The sequence below is a fragment of the Protopterus annectens genome, chromosome 11.part0 (assembly GCF_019279795.1).
Source record: "Protopterus annectens isolate FY-2018-M chromosome 11.part0, PAN1.0, whole genome shotgun sequence".
Classification (NCBI taxonomy): domain Eukaryota; kingdom Metazoa; phylum Chordata; order Ceratodontiformes; family Protopteridae; genus Protopterus; species Protopterus annectens.
In genome coordinates, this window is record NC_056745.1 from 239,231,092 (window position 1) to 239,248,470 (window position 17,379).

The following is a 17,379-nucleotide window of genomic DNA, read 5'->3' on the forward strand; positions in this document are numbered from 1 at the left end:
ATAATAAAACATCATTTATTGCAAGGCTGCAAGCCCCACTACACCCCCCACACCCACTGGTAATTATATATACCAACTCCAAGACTGCACGTTGTCAGGGGAAAGGCATCCCCCCCCCCCATTTCCAATAATTATGTGATCTTGCATACCTGCTGATCATTTGTGTAGTCGACCAAATTTTGTCAATTAAGGAGACTAATAGTGGATTTGACTAAATTCAGCTCCCCATACCTCTATCTATATCCATCTCTCTCATAAACAGTTGACGTTTGCTTCTCCACTTACATTACTGAATGATTTTGTGAAATCCATTTTTACTGCATTTGTATTTGAATCTGTAATAATTTCCTTGTATTCTTGTTAGCTTGTGAAAGGATGGTGGCTACTCTGGACCAATTTGCTTGCCTGGTTATCAAATAAATTAAACCAGAGTATGAATCACAGGGGTCACATACAGAAGTGCCATCGACTAAACAATAGTGACATTAATCAGATCAACAGATTGCAAGTACATTTTTACATTTTAAATGTATCCAATCATTATATCTGCAATTTTTAGTGGCAGAGTTTTGGCTTGCAATGTTTCTTTGCTTTGCAATGTTTCTTTGCCTTATTCAATGTCATTTCCCAGGGCAGTAAAGGAGACTCTAAGCAGGTCAGGCATTTTACTGCAGACTTTACACTGACATCTAGTGAAGCAAAAGGCATATAAGTAGTACATAAACAATACACAAGAGACCACTAGCTATAACCAAGTACACATAAATGCAAATGCATGTAAATATTTAGCTTTTTATTTTGTAACACTATGTTACAGTTCATGACAGTATGCATAACACATTTTATAAAGAATGTTAGGAAAAATAAACATTACATATACAATACGATTACTTCTGTTTCTTTACCAAGAAAACATTTTTTTCTTTACAGCATTCACAATTTCTGTATGCACTTCCAACCTATTCATCAGAACTCTGTGCTCATCTACATAGTTCATAAATATTCCAGTAACATAAATTTCAGCACAGTCAGCAATTAGCATTTACTTTTCAAATATGACTGTGTTCCAGACATGACCTACAGAAAAGTTAACAGATGAGCTATTAAGTAAGTCACCAGGTTCCCAGTATTATTTTGTTAACTAAAAACTATGCAAGCATCTTACAAAATGCAAAGATCCCATAACAAAAATACTTCTGTGGTGGTTGTGATCTGGTTTCAGAATACAGAATGGAAACATACTTGAGTTCATTTAATGCAATTATAAAATATTTAGCATGTGTTAAAGTGACTCACTTATGAATATTCAAAGCAGCAATATTAAATAAATAGAAGTACACTGATGGAGTGAATGTTTTGTCATTCCCACGCAACCATTGGCTTTCATCCAAAACATTTAAGTGATCTAGAAGCGGTAAAGCCATGCACATTCAAGACCTATGCAACACACACCTAACAAAGACATAATACAAAACATTTTGTGGTATATTTTCTGTACAGCACACACTATTATTCACAATTTTCCTGCAAAAAAATAGGAGTTGTACACATCTGTTTACTATGTACAGTAACACTTAGTGTTTTCTATTGCTTTGCCTGAAGTAACATTTCCATATGTAGCTTTACACTTCAAGCTTGCTAGATTTACATTCTCCTTTTTAGAAATGAGCTTATGAAGACATGTTAAATGTCAATAAAAATATTGTGGATATGAAAATAAAGTACTAACTACACTATTTATCATAATACTGCTCAACAATGTATTAAAATGAAAGTCCCCATTATTATTGTTCTGTGAAGACTGCAGGACTGAACAATAAAGGTTTTTACAGCAATTAGTTCCCTGTGATCTAAACCTGGAGGAAAAATGCTAGATCTAGTGTAAAACATGACTGCTTCCACTACACAAATCAAAACCTGACTGTTGTAAGCAGTCTTGAACTTAAACGTTTTAGTGTTACACCTGCACATGGCACATGGTCAGCAATCAGTGGTTTTAACACAATCAGCATGTTCAAGTCCTACACAGGCCATTTATTAAAACCTTATTTTCTGAAGCTTAGAATGATCTAGAAAGACTCGTGAAAAACATATACACCACAAAATATTAGTACTAACAGTGCAACTTATTTTGGCTTCTGCATACATACACAGACTCATATCCTTGCAAAAGTGAGACCATGACTTTTGGAAATTAAAATACGTGTGTGTAATTTCATTAATTTGTCGACCAATTTATAGTTAATTAGGCCTAAGGCCTACTTTCAGGAGGAACCCAAGGTGGTATTCATACTGACTACAGGAAATTTGGCCACAGAAATTACCCTACTCTTTTCCGTAAGTGCTGCAGGATGGTTTACATCAACCTGAGATACCAAGTCAGGCAGCTGAGACCTAGGTTTAGCATTCTGTTTGAAGGATGGCACATGTGTGCATTACCTCCTTTATGCTATACTGCAGCATTAGCATTGGAAAATGAATCAAGTACCTAGTGTGGGAACAGAACCCACAGTGACACAGACTAACCTAAACACACACAACCTGTGTAAATGGACATAAACAAATAGAGATTTATTATTCCTCTTCCAAAACATACAGGCTCACAGAAACACGCACAGGGCACTTTCCTTTTAATATTCATTTAAGAAAGATATGCTATGTCATATGTAACTACTTGTAAATGATCTTTGATCTCATACAGTACATAAGTAAAATATATCATACTCTCAGAACTAATCTGCAGCTTCCATTTATTTTCTACAGGTTGAGCTGAAGCTTATTCAGGGTAAAAGTACACAGCGATATCAACAGACTCAAATTGTTAAAAATATAGTTAAAATTCATTTTTTTCTTTTACTGTACAAGCAAAGTTTCAACACTACTTATGAATATGGAATAAAAGGGTCTTTTCTGGTTGTCTAAAGATGAAGTTGTCAAGTTCTCCTTCAGATTTTCCAGAAGAAAACAAATATGATGTATATGAACATGAGTCACACAAAGTCATAAGACTGTAATGTTAACTGTTTGGGATGACAGAAGTATATGTACTAAAGGAGTTGATATGCAAGTTTTAAAACAGGAAAAGTGTACAAAAAGAGGGAGCTGGGAAACAAACCAGTAGACTACGTGAAACAAATTTAGTTGATCAGAATGCTGTCAATAGGCATGAGGCATCCTCTTATGGCCGACTGAATGGAATGTTTTAAACCAACAAATCTTAATGGCTAAAAAAGTGTTACGACTTACAAAAAAGTAAAAGGCAGAAAGTATAGAAATGCAGTATAAAATGCATATAAAAATAAGAGCAAAGTGCGATCCGACTAAGTGTACTAAACAATACAAATTCACAAAAGAAAGGTAAAACAAAAAGTGCTGCAACATTAGAAATGCATGTAAATCTCACATAATCACACACAAAAAAAAACGCTACTGTGACAGGTAAAGTGAGAAAAAGGGACAAGTAAAACTCATCAAAACTTTTACTTTTGTCTTATGCTCAGGGCAGAGAGCAAACTTGGAGGACCAACCCTAGGTAGCAGATATGAAAGAATGGTGATCATTAATGACTAACATTTACAGATGCCAGACAAATAATGTAGCTGGAGCGTGCATTAAAAACAGCTGGATGCATTTTGGAAGTGTAGGAGGGGTTAAAAGGAGGTTTTTGACACCATCATTTCTTATCACATAAACCACTGGACAGAGAGTAAAGCCATGGAGGAGAAGAAGAATGAATTATCCATCAAGTCAAAGTGCTCTTAGAAAGGCTACCCAGCATCATGCATCAGGGGCAAAATGTTGGAAGAATGTTCTAATATGCAGAAGCATTTTTATGATAAAGGTAATTAACCCAATTACATACTGAAATGTTCTAAGTATGCTGCAAATACTTTAGCAGTTTGTTATACATTTATAAAGATATGCAAGGCATGAATAATGGCAGAAGAATTAGGGCACTGCTATCTAGAAGTCTTGGAGTAAAAATTAAAATTAGTGTAGTGCCACAGGAAATGGTACCAGTGACAGACTAGCTTGTAGTATGAATGGGAGTGATCCTAGTGCAGAGTAATTTACATCACACCAGAGGGAGTGGTGTCAAACACATTGCTTTATAATGCCACAGGCAGTAGTGATTAGGAACACACTAGTTAATTGTGATTTAATGTTTGATATAATGAAAAAGAAAGCAAGTCTATTTAACAAAAAATGTTTTTACAAAAGGGTGAATAGTATGGACAGTACGACAGGAGTAAATTAGGACACCCACGCCCTGCAGAATAAAGTCTCCCTAGTAAACTCTTGGAGTGTTAATACTGTACTCAAACAATACTAAAACGTTTAGTATCATTACTTTTGGTAAACAACACCTCCCTCCTTATCTTACCATCTAGAAATCGCACCTCTACAAAATGAAAATGTACTTGGGGACCCAAGTACCTGGGTTGACAGCCCCTGTCTTTTGATTATCATGCAACAATAATTGCCATGAAATCCTTTTACTTAGCTGAGCTAATTGCCAAAGGAATATCAATCTAAAGAGGTAACCACTCCCCTACACTTGTCTAACCCTTAAAGATCACATCATACGTTTCTGAGCAACCAAGGCAGGCTGGCAGCTCTATCCCTTTATTTGGTGCCTTATAGACTTTTGAGGGGAAACGCCTGTCTTGCTTACCATGCATTAGAGACCCAATTGTTCTGGGCTTCCCACTTCTCCAGAAGTCCAATACCTCAAGTAATATTAGAAAAGAACCAGGGACCTAAATCTTCAGCAACAGATAAACACTGTAGAGAGACAGGTTTATAAGCTGGTGCCTCTCAAACCTCTGGAATAAACAGCTTCCCTGCATGTTAAGTAGTGGCATTCACAACTTTCCTTTAAACGTAACCTAGATGATTGGGATGGATATCTACAAATTTACTCCAGACATGACTGGCCTGAGGGAGGATAGTGGCAAGACAGGGTTTAAATTAGGTACTGTTAAATGAAACTGAAGGAATTCTTAAGAAGCAGGAGGAACATGTGGCTAGATGAGCAGGTAAAGAAACTACAAAGTCTGTATTATTGTGCTACACAAAAATGTACACGTATCTACTGTTAGCAAGTGCCTAAACTTTACAAAATATAACAAAATAAAAGTACACTGCACACAGAAAAATGTTAACATGAAAAGGAATGCAAGCAAACAGAGGCCAAGGACTTACAGCAAGGAAAGAAAAAAAAGTGTTGCCCGATTACAGAAACAAGTATACCATAAAAGGTTAATCAGAATTAATAGGCTAAAAATGAACTATAACAAAAGATATTCAAGAGGATCTCAGAAGTTTTTTTTTTTTTTTTTGTGAATTATTATTGCATAGGACAATCTCCAGTCTATCCCAAATCCTACCCTCCTTGGTCGTATTATCTAGTGTTGATATTCTAAAACAAGTGTATATGATCAGGTACTCTGTCTAGTTACAAAGAAAAGAATGCCTAGCATTTAAATAAGATACGTTGAAGATCAGTTTAAGAGAAATAAAGCAAAAAAAGGATACCCAATGAAAAGTGAGGACAAAATGAAAGGTGCATCAAAAAATGACAGTATGCATTAGGGAATAAAAGATTTTGCAGTAGTAGCTCTGATGAAACATTCGATAAATATTACAAGCCACTACATTAACCTGAGTATTTACTACACCAAGACAACCGCTGGTGTGATGTTGTTTCACAGGCATCAGCAGATTATTTACTAAAGCATGAAAACCTGTTCACAATGTCCACTGCAATGCAAGAGTCTGGGTGACCAAACACACAAATGCTTAAAATACATAACTTGAAAGAGTATACAAGATAGCAAAACAATTCTGGTTAACAGATACCTTGCATCTTTTAGTAACAACGTGTACGGTAATACAGTAGCACAAGCACAGTCTTATCGGCCAAAGGAGGCACCTCCTTCCACAGAAGTAAGCAGAAACAGGAGGTTCAGGTCAGACTGTTTTACAGACATTTTTCATACTTAATATCAGAAACCTGAGGACAGGAACAGACATCATTTGCTGGTGACCAGGGTTTATAGTACAGAGAGCTTCCAGTGCTTGTTGTACCTTTGCAGAAGGTGTGCATTCAGTCACTAACTGCCGTGGCCAAAAGCTGGGGGTTGGACATGTAACAGAGAGAAAGTAGTTGCAGTTTCTAGGTTAGGTGGAAAACAAAGTGTGCCTGCCTGCTCAACACCTGCTCGACTGACAGACGCATCCCAATGTCATAGAAAATTACTTTGCAATACCTGGATTTGAAGAAAAAAAAAAAAAAGGTGCAGCAGTGAAAGTCTACATTCCCTTGAAAAGCATGCTTACTTTGCATGATCAATACAGAAGGTGGGACTGTGGTGTATAGCGGTGACATGAGAAGACACAATATATGGCTAAAACAAAGAGCAGTATAACCACTGCAGGAGAAAGTATAAACATTTAAAAAAGGAGGTTTGTTAAGAAAAGCTTTATAAACAAAAAGCAACACAATTAGTTGACCATTTCCCAGTGAAAGAACTACATACAACTTCCTTTTGACAAATATAAGAAACATAAATGTAAGGAAAAACATTGGTTGGTTCCCTAGAGTAGCCATATTATCCCATTATTTTAAGTACAGACCAGCTATGGTGGCATAGTGCAAAAAAGTCCTAACAACCCAGGCGATGTGAGTTTAATTAGCAGCTTGGTTGTCTGATGGAACAGCAGGGAAGGATGGAAAAGTGCCCATCAATCACAGTGTGGGAGCTGGTTATGTGGGCATTCCCCTTCATGTCTGTGGTGGAGGCTGGGACTTGAGCTGGAATAAGGTGAGAGAGAGAGGCTGTGCTTCCAGAGAGGCAGGATGAGAGGTTGCATACTCCCAATGCAGTCCCCACCCCTACAATAAAAATCAAAGTAATCAAAGGAGGGAGGCAAAACAAGGGATAGGCCTTAAAAGAAAAACCCTTTGGCAGATGAAGCACAGCACACTGCCCTTCCCCCACAGGATGCCCTTAGAATCCATATCAGCACCAGTTGCAATCGATGTAGTCCAGGGTACAGTCTTGTCAGACCTGGCATTAAATATGAGCACTGAGAACAGCTCTTAGAATGAAGCAGGGGCTTTCTCTACAGCTTGTCAGCAGACAAAATGAACTCCTGTCTCCCACCTTCACATATTTATGTATCGGTTTGTTTGTGGTTAAGTGAACTGAACCAATAGGGCCTGGTTTCAGTCAAAATCTTGTTACATAAACAGGAAAACTATAATCCTATGAAAAATTTACAAAAGAAACAGCATATTTGATCAGAAAAGATGCAAAGTACAAAATGAAGAGGAGATTTTATAAAACAGGACACGTGCATAAAGAAGATAAAGACTGAGTTAATCAAATTTAATAAGCAGCAGGCAATGCATTAGATACAAAAACTAGTGCAGCATTTCTCTCGAATTAAAGCAACCAATCCCCAACATTTTTAAAGACTTGAGAAGTTTGGATAACCCACACAATAAGGCATAATAAAATATGATGGTGCTTGAAACTGTAACTTGGAGCTACTTTTGGTAGACACCAAGCATAAATTCTGATAAATGTAAGGAGCACATATTCAGTCTCTGTAGCTGAAAACAGAGTGAGGCCCTCAGAGGACCACCTGGAGGGACTCTTGTAGTAGATAATGGTATATAAATTGCAAAGGTCTAAGATGGGTAAAAAAGACACCATAAAATAAAGGACGCAGGAGGGGGCCACATAAAAGTTTATTTTTCAGATGTAATTTAGTAGTGTGAAACTGCATTTAGATTTCACAATTAACAGGCGATATGTTGCAGCACAAATCAATAGGCTGCCCTAAAGTTCATCTGAAAAAACATCAGTAGAGGCCTTGCTCCTTAATGTGCAGAGTTTAAGTGTCTTTAGTGAATCTGACCACCTGATCTGGAAAGAAGATGACAACTTCTGGCTGTTGTGGCATTACTTGGTTAAGAGCATTGACAAAAAGGTGTTCTTTAAGTGATGTGCAGTTCTTCATCCACTTTTCTAGTTAAAAGGAGAGGCTGAACTTTCCCCTGAAATCACAGCCTTTCTAAATATACCTAGAATTTTCCCCAAAAGCAGTATAATGGAAATGCTTTGTTCATCTTTGTGGCTGTATAATACAAAGTGTAGTCCTATCATAAGCTACAGCTAAAAACTTCAGGTTTGAAGCTCTTACTCAGAAAATCTGCAGCTTATAAATATGACATGAAGAATGGAATGAAAATTAGCCAACCCAATTTCCTCAGTGAAGCTTTCCACTTCAGCTGAACCACTTGTGAACAGTACATGGCACTGCAAAGGGGCACAGCCAACAGCACTATACGTGGTGCACCAAATGCACTGTAAACCTATTTCAGTGACTACAGGCTATAGAAGAGAAAATTATTCAAACATTTAAGGAACCAACAATGCCTTAGACCTTTCTTACACATTCCTTCTACCAAAGTAGATTTTTAAATCTAATCATTGGAGTTTAAAACACTAAAGGAGCACCACTCTGACAGTTAAGATATCTCAGTGTCGTCAGAAGCAGTGTTGATGAAATGCATCACCCTAAGGTTATATGGCAACAAAACTTTCAGTACAGAGTCCTTTGTATGGCAGTGGGAAGCATAATTTAAGAAAGGTTTCATCACTGAATGACAAAAGAAGGTATGTCTGCTAGAGACACTGAGACATCAGAATTTGAATAGGGCCCTACAGGAGTGCCCTAAACAGAATAACCTGCAAAGTCACACAACTAAAGATATCACTGCAGCTGGACCTTGAGTGACCCAATACTGCCATCATTCCAAGTGCAATGTTCTCTCTTCTAGTGACCGGAGAAAGTACACACATCTGTCATTCCCCATCCCTGACAAGGATGTTAAATCACAGAAAATGTCCAACATGTTACATCTAAAGATAAAAAAGAGCAAAGGAGGCATAAAAACCATTTTCAGTATAGTCACTTGTGCACAGAAATTCCAAAGAAGATATAATATGAACTGAAACCAAAGAAGGAGATAAACACAGATGTCTTTGGAGCATAGGACAGTTTACATTGGGTAAGGTGACAGGTGCCACTTTGGGAAGAGGAAAGCACAATGAAGGAGCACACTGAAGTCACCATATTCATCCCTGGTACTGCAAGGCAGAAGATACTGCAGTATCAATCTTTGTGTGTGTGGACTGGGTAAGAATCCTTGAAGAGGTCAACCACCGAAAGCAAATGATTCACCACTGACCATAACGGTAGGGGCAACCAGTGACTGTTGGGTAGTGATGAGTAAACCCCCCAGTTGTAAAGAAAACAGTAAACAAATATGTGTTTGTAGGTGCTAGTTGGGAAGATAACTTGTTGAAAATCAATCATGAAATCCATGTCGCCTCTCTCCCTCCACCAATATTCTGTGATCAAACTGAGAAAAAAAGCCAGTACACCACCTGTATACAGCATGGTGGGATAGTTCAGAACAGACCACAACTGTGTCCTTTATGCCTCTAAAAGACAGTGCCTTCTCATAGGCAAGTCCCTTCAGCTTTTACAGAACTGCCAAATAAGTCTGCATCAATAAAGGTTAACAGAAGACACGCAGCCTTTACATAAGTTCCTGAAAACTGCACATGCAACAGCAAGAAAAGGAATGTCTTCCTGAAAGTATAACAGTTTTAAAATAAAATGGAGTTTCTTTGTGCAACCTCCACACACTTCTAACAGTTCTGTGGCTGGAGCATGATCATCATCCTTCTAGCTCTGTTTATAAGAGCAGCTACTTAAAGGGTAACAATGATCAGAAATTGAAACTCACATCTTGATCTTTTTGCACAGTACTGATTTTCCAGCATCCATGTTAAGTGGTAATGTGTGTGCCATCAAGATCAAATTTTTCCCGCTAAAGGTTCTGTTTCCCACAATATACTCTATATTCCCAAAATATGACATTTTACTTTTACTTACACATTATGTTTATCTATTTATTCAAAAAAATGGAAGTATTCTGAATTGCTGCTTAATTCAAAAACTTGGGGAATACAAGAACATTTTTTATCAGTGACTCTCTGGATTTATATTCACTTCCACTTTAAGACTTTTTATTTCATATGCAGAGACCCATAAAACCAGCTCACTCTTGTAAAACAGCAAAACTTATTTTTTTCTAAATATTCTCTTCTATTTTCTCAATATTTCAGCTGTAGCTGTCACATTTCCTGGCTTCTTGAACCTACACAGCAAATCTGCTAGCCAACAGATTCAAGGGGATTGCGACCAGAATGGGAAGGAAAGAAGGCAGCACTATAAAAACCTTGTTATGCAAACTTTTCCAGGGCTAAAAATGTTAAATGCATTTGACAGTAGGATGCAACCATACAGGGAAACAAATTCCTAAAGAAAGTATCAAAATATTTAATGCGGAAAATGTACGATGGGTTGAGTTAAAGTGTAGGGTGCCGTTGTCCATTAAGGATATTACAGTCCATCTGAAAAAGAAGAAATCATGTATTTGCAGTTCTGCTCTATTTTCTAGCTATGACTAAAATGAAAAACTTGTGTAGCTTTGTTGGCTTTTAAACCATTTTGGTCATCTTTGATCACAGTTAATATACCAAACACTGTTTTTATGAAACACTGATCACCACAAGGAGTGGCAGAGACTTCAATAAGACTACTACTATCGCCACATCTATAAACAGTCTAGTTAAGTATGAAATGTATTTATTACCAGAACGTATCCATAACAAGTCTGCTAAAAACTGCAAATGATATATGGTAATATAATTGTAACATTAGTTCTATCAGTCATACAGTTAAATCATTTTAGAGAGCTTTTGTTACTGCAAATCACAAATTATAGAGCTATGAAACTTTCTTCAATCTACCAGTTAAACTCAAAAAAGTAACATGCTTTAATCATCTGTAATTTATACAAGGAGTCTTCCCAACTACCAGACAGTGCCAGAATTTCTGTTAGTAAAAGTACGGGGTTCTCAAAGTCTTTATAAATGCATCTTTCCTTGTGTTTGCAAAACCTATGCTACTAAAACAGACTTCCTAACCAAACTTGCATCTTTTATGAGCCTTTTCAACAGCTGCCCACCCAGGAAGAAATCAAATTCATTAATTACTTAAGGGGTCAAATGATGCCTTGTTCTGCCTCACATACTAAGTGCATGCTACTGCCTTTATGTAATATGCACAAGAAGTGCATATCAGCATATGTTAAGGAACTTAAGTGCACACGGATTGGACCTTTCCTAAAAGGATTCTGGTAATTTATGCATAAAATTGGGATATGGACTCAAGTGAGCTCCTTATACGACAATATAGCACATTTCCACTAGTTCCTAGTGATGTTTTACAATACTACAGGTGGTCTTTCATTTGCTTGAGACTACACAATAAATGCTGATGGTACACCAAGAACATTGGTGGTCTTGCATAAGTACTGATCACAGGAATGAAAGGTAGAATGTCCTTCCTATTCTTGGGGGGGGGGGGGGGGCATGCATTAAATACTGACAGAAACAGCTACTAAGCAGGTAATATACTGTTCAGTACACAGTGTCATAAAAATTGCTTTGAAAGTCACAACCATGCTTAAAGTCACAGTTTTATGTCCATGTAAAGCACAAGGCAGTGTAAGTACACCAGTTTAATATGTTATGTTCCCCTTTGTAGTGAAAAAGGCACACTTCTTTGGCTCTCTTTAGGGTATTATGCTCCCCTCCAAAAAATATTTAACAAGTCAGAATGTCAAAAATTTCTTAATATACCATCTCAGCTATACTGATGCTTTGGCAGACATTTAGGCTGTCTACACAGAAGAATGACAGCTTCTGAATCAAACCATAGAATATATTTTCTAAACAGACACATGGGTACAAAATTAGAAAAATAGAAGGTCTTAATGGATAAAATGAATACTGTATGAAATATGAACATGTGTACATGATGCATTACTGAAATCAATAACTTACATAATTTTTTTGCCCTGCACATTTCTGCTAATATTACAATGAAATATTTTCTATAACACTGTAAGTAAAGTCAATGACACAGAAGGCATAGCAACTGTAACACTATTTCTGGTGAGTATGGTAGTGTTAATTCCTGCAGGTCGGATTTAAGTGGCTCAGAGTAGATGTGTACCCAATGTAGGCCATCTCATGGATCAGTTCTGCTGCAGTGGCAGATACCCCCAAACAGTACTTGCACCTTGATGGGGTATGTCCAAACAGAGGAATGTCAACTATACATATATGCCCTCAGGATTAAAGCCAGATGTCAATGGATTCTGAAGAATTCGAAGATTACTTGGAAGTTGTCTTGAGGAACCTGGACGTTTCAAAGAGCCTGTCTGAAATGTTGTTTCTGTAAAGGGAAAAAATGGACAGCTGTTAAATATTAAGGCTCAGTTCATCTATGAAGTATGCAATAAAATGTAGAATTCAGCAACAAAACCAACAAAATCAAAGTACAAAATCCTCACAGCAGCCTTTATTCACCAAGATAAGCAGCACCTTACTCAGTAAGCACTTTCGTCTTGCAAAGACTTCTTCAGACTGAATAAAAATTCTTTCCCACTAAACACTTTATATAGTAAATCTTTACCCAATTAATTAATTATGCAATTATCTTAAAGAGGAAACTCTATTAAAACAATACACTATAGAAACATTACACATTCATGACTTAAAACACACAACTTTTGTGTTGTTGTATCTTTTGGCTTTTCCCGGTTAGGGGTCGCCACAGTGGAACTCCGGTCCGCTAATGATTGGCAGTAGATTTTTTACGTGCCAAGTTGCCAGCTCTGACGCACAACCTTCAATGAAGGTACGCCCATTCATGCATGTCTCCACACAGAAGACGCTTTAGCTGAGAATCGAACAGGACAACATCTTACTGTGAGGTGACAATGCTACCGCAGCAGCACCACCGCAGCAAAACAGACAGCTTTTGTGTAAATATTAGAATTCAGAATTACTATGTATCAGTGTTTTAACCTTTTTTCTTTTTAAATAAGTTTTAAAATGTTGTCATTCAACCTGGGGGGGGGGGGGGGGTGACTTGCATCTAATTTCACAATCCAGCAGTACTCTTTGCATTTTAACTCTTCATCTGCTGCTAATCTACTATCAAAATTGAGAACCCTGTCTATTACCATAAATTTAGGATTCCCACTGCATTTGTTATTCATATAATGCGCATTAATATCATCATTTTTTGAACAGCATACAAGTGCTCTTTTATTCTTTTATACAATTCTCTAGTTGTCATGCCAATATAATAAGAGGTACATTGTGTGCAAATAGAAAGGTAAACAACAAACTTCATCATACATTTTCATTAAAAACATGCATTTTTATATTATTTATACATAATAAAGTTTGCCCTGTATAGATATGCTTACAATATTTACAATTTAAACACTTTGTTACCTTTTCCGTTTTTCCATGTAAATATTTAACCTCATCTTGAAAAACATTTTCAAACTCTTTCCCTCTTTGTTAACAAAAATGGGCTCATCCCCAACTATATCCCTTATATCTGGAGAACTAGCTATGATTTTCCAGTTATCTTTTGAACAGATTTTTTATCTGCCCACCATCTATAGAGTATGGTATAACAATTCCCAATCCATAGTGTTTTGCTTTATTGTCTTTCTTTGTACACTTCTGAATGATACTCATATTTGTTATTGTATTTCTAATTGATCGTACTTCTTTAATTTCAGTCGCTATCAATTCTTCTGGATAACCCCTAACTAAAAACTTCTTGCATAACATTTTGCTCTCTTCTTCGTACCTCTTATCACAATCAGTTAAATCACTGACCCTTTTTAACTGTCCTGCCACAATATTGTTTTTGATATAACTAGGATGCATGCTACTAAAACTTAAATAAGTATTACTTTGAACACTTTTTTTGTATATCTTGGTAAAAAAACTTTTTATCCTGTTTATATACCTCAACATCCAAAAACAGATACTATCATAACTGTAATTCCAAGTGAATTTCAAATATTCACATGCATTATTAATCTCTTCCAAGAAACATAAAAGATCCTTCAAGTCACCCCTCCAGATAAAAAAAGGTCATCAATAAATCGACCATAAAACAATACCCGATTATAATACTTGCTTGCTTTAATATACAGTTTTCCCATTTCATCATTAACAAATTGGTATAGCTGGGAGCCATAGCAGCCCCCATCGCTACCCCATTAATTTGTTCTTAAAATTTAGCATTAAATTCAAAAAAATTATAAGATATTATATCCAAAATTTCTAAAATAACAGATATTTCATCTTTACTATAACAATTTGATTCTATTAGCGCCAATCTTACAAATTCTACCCCTATAGTTATTAGGTATTGTGGTGTACAAAGAATTAACATCCATAGTAACCAATGTGTCTGTCCTCTACTCTTCTTTTATTATTTCTTACAAAAGCAAAAGTGTCCCTAATATATGCTTCTCCTATTTTAACTACTTCCAGCAACTTTTTGTCAATATATTTCACCATTGCCTCTGTTTTGCACTCCCCCCACTGGCAACAATCGGTCTAAGCGAAGGGTTGTTCAAAACTTTATGTATTTTAGGCAAGCCAAATATTTTACTTATTATAGGATTATCTTTTATGAAAAAACTCGCCTCTCTTTGGCTAATCCTATTTTTCGCATAACCATTCTTCCACCGTTGAATCAATAAATCTGTAACACTTCCAAATGAAGTCCAATGTTACCTCTTTGTAATAATGTACATCTTGTAATAGTTCAAACATAACATTTATATAAGCAATTTTGTCAAACATCACTATTGCATTGCCCTTGTCTGTTTCAACAATACAATGCTATTATCATTACTTAAACTATTCATGGCAGTATGTTCTTCATAAGATAAATTAAAGTTAAATTTATTAACAGGTTTATTCGACAATAGTTTTCTAATTTGTACTTCCATTACATTTTGGAAGGCCTCTAATTCCGGCCTCAGTGGGGGGGGGGGTAAATAAACTAGGTCTACAAAAACATTAGGTTGTAAATATTTTCATCTTTATTAAACAAATTTTAAATTCAGCCTTCTCACAAAGTCCTTTAAGTTGTTTATGATTTATGAAATATGTGCTTAGAAGCAGACACAAAAGTCCAGACTTTGCTAAGGACCAAAATATCATAAAAACCCAACAGCCTATGCGAAAGATTGACAATTTTAAAGTCCCATTCAGAAAACGTACCTTGTTTTACTACTTGTTGCTTCTCCTTTTCTTCCACCCAGCATTGTTCTGAAACATTTTCCTTTTCTTCTGCATGTTCTTCTTCACTGGCCCCAATGTTATTTGAGCCCATGAATGCTTGCCCATGCCTGTATCTTGATAAACATTTAGCCCCTGAAAAGGACGTATATTACTAGCGACACCAGAAGCAAAACCAGTAGTCGGCTTATCTGCATCTCTTGTTTTAGAAGCAACTTGCATAATGGACATCATCTCACCCTGTTCTTGCCGCTCATTAGCGGACTTCTCAGACCTAAGAACATCAGACATATTTGTCAGAACATGACTTCCTTGTTCCGGCATGCTCACAACCGTTTTGTCTTCACTGGTAGAAGAATTAAAGGTATATGCAGTACCTTGCTCATATTCATAGCGATCCCTTTCATACTTTTCAATTTTCTGTTCTTGAGAATTTCATTTTCCTTATTTAATTTGTCTTGAATAAGACACATTTTAGTGTCAAAGTTCTCTTTGGTGGAATCCTTTTTAAGCAAAAAATATTCCTCTCTGATTTTTCCATCCAGCTCATGAATTTTCTGCTTATAACAGTCCACCAGCATAACGATATACTCCATACCAGTCTTTTGGTTAAGCTGAACCCATTTGTCTATGAGCTCATTTGGCAAGTCTTTCCCTATCGACATTTTGTTAACCCTCAAGCCCTTCGGCACTCTCTTAGCTGAAATACTGCTTTCGAAAAACAACACATCCCACTGCAGTCTTTTCAGTTTTACCAAAGCCTTTTCTAAAAATGTAAAATGATCAGTGAGATTTAAATTGACTTGCCTATTATTACCAACAGCTTGCACATTGTCCATAAAGGGGTTAGCAGGAGCAGCTAGGCAACCGCATAACTCATCCCTCGTCACACAAAAAACAGGTTGAGAACTGTTCAAATTATTCTTATTAATGGCTGGATTTCTTGCAGTCATTCTGGTGTTACTCACATTCCCTTGTTTGTCCGACACAAAAGTACCATTAGGTGCATCACTGGGAGTGTAAAACCCTATGGCAGAACCAAAAAACTGCTATCTGGTTGGCTGCTCATAACTCAAATCCCAACGAAAATGCAATAAAATGGAGAATTCAGCAACAAAACCAACAAAATCAAACAAAGGATAAAATCCTCACAGCAGCCTTTATTCACCAAGATCAGTAGCACCTTACTCAGTAAGCGCTTTCGTCTAGCAAAGACTTCTTCAGACTGAATAAAAATTCTTTCACACTAAACACTTTATATATTAAATCTTCACCCAATTAATTATCATCTATGAAGTATACTGAACACCACTACGCTACAAAGTGAAACCATATACACCATGAGCACTAGACAACATAGAAGAACACTACTTTCAGATGTCTTCAAAGCAGCTCCAGGGATATAGCCGTCTGAGCAACTGCACCTTTTATTTATGATACTTAAGCCCTGCTGAAATCCCTCCGAATGTGGGGAACAGCATTCCCCATATACTTACTTGTATATGCAAACTATAAGGTCACAATATCAAGGGAAAATTTTCAGTACACTGACAATATGATCTTTTGTAATAAACCTAGCCAGACACCACTGACTATACAAATGAAGATCAATCACTAATGTTTCTCAAACAAGTCTGGCACCCAAATGACTATATGGCACAAGGCTCCTGATGTAAGTGAGGGGCAGCAATTATGTAAATGACACTATTATAAATCAGAAAACAGTGCACCTTGGAGGAAACCTATTCCAAATCCCAGGAAAGTACAGTTGTGTACACTTACCATAAATGTAGATGTTCGAGTGTATTCACTGTTGCAGTCATCACACTTTGCTTATCTGCCTGCAGATAGCCCTCAGTCAGCCTGAATATCAGAGTCTTAGGATTTCTGCGTTGGATGCGGTCGCCTCTTCCATGACGTCAGGACATCAGGGGAATAAAACATGCAGCCGACGTCATTACATCAGTTTTTCCTGCCCCAGATGTCAGGAGCCCCCAAAACAGGAAGCAATTACATAGTGTGGAACACCTCCAGTAAAAAGTAAATACCATGGCCATAAGAAATGGCCAAAAACAGGATAAGTAGAAAGTCTTGAAAAGTC

General features: G+C 36.8%; 1 long non-coding RNA gene across 1 annotated transcript in view; it reads right to left on the reverse strand.

Moving 5' to 3' along the window:
* Window positions 1–778: 778 nt before the first annotated feature.
* LOC122815295 overlaps window positions 779–17,379 on the reverse strand; it is a 36,058-nt gene continuing 19,457 nt past the window's right edge. The window contains exon 2 of the long non-coding RNA XR_006366943.1: window positions 779–12,390. This is a non-coding gene — a long non-coding RNA (uncharacterized LOC122815295). The remainder of the gene's footprint in view (window positions 12,391–17,379) is intronic.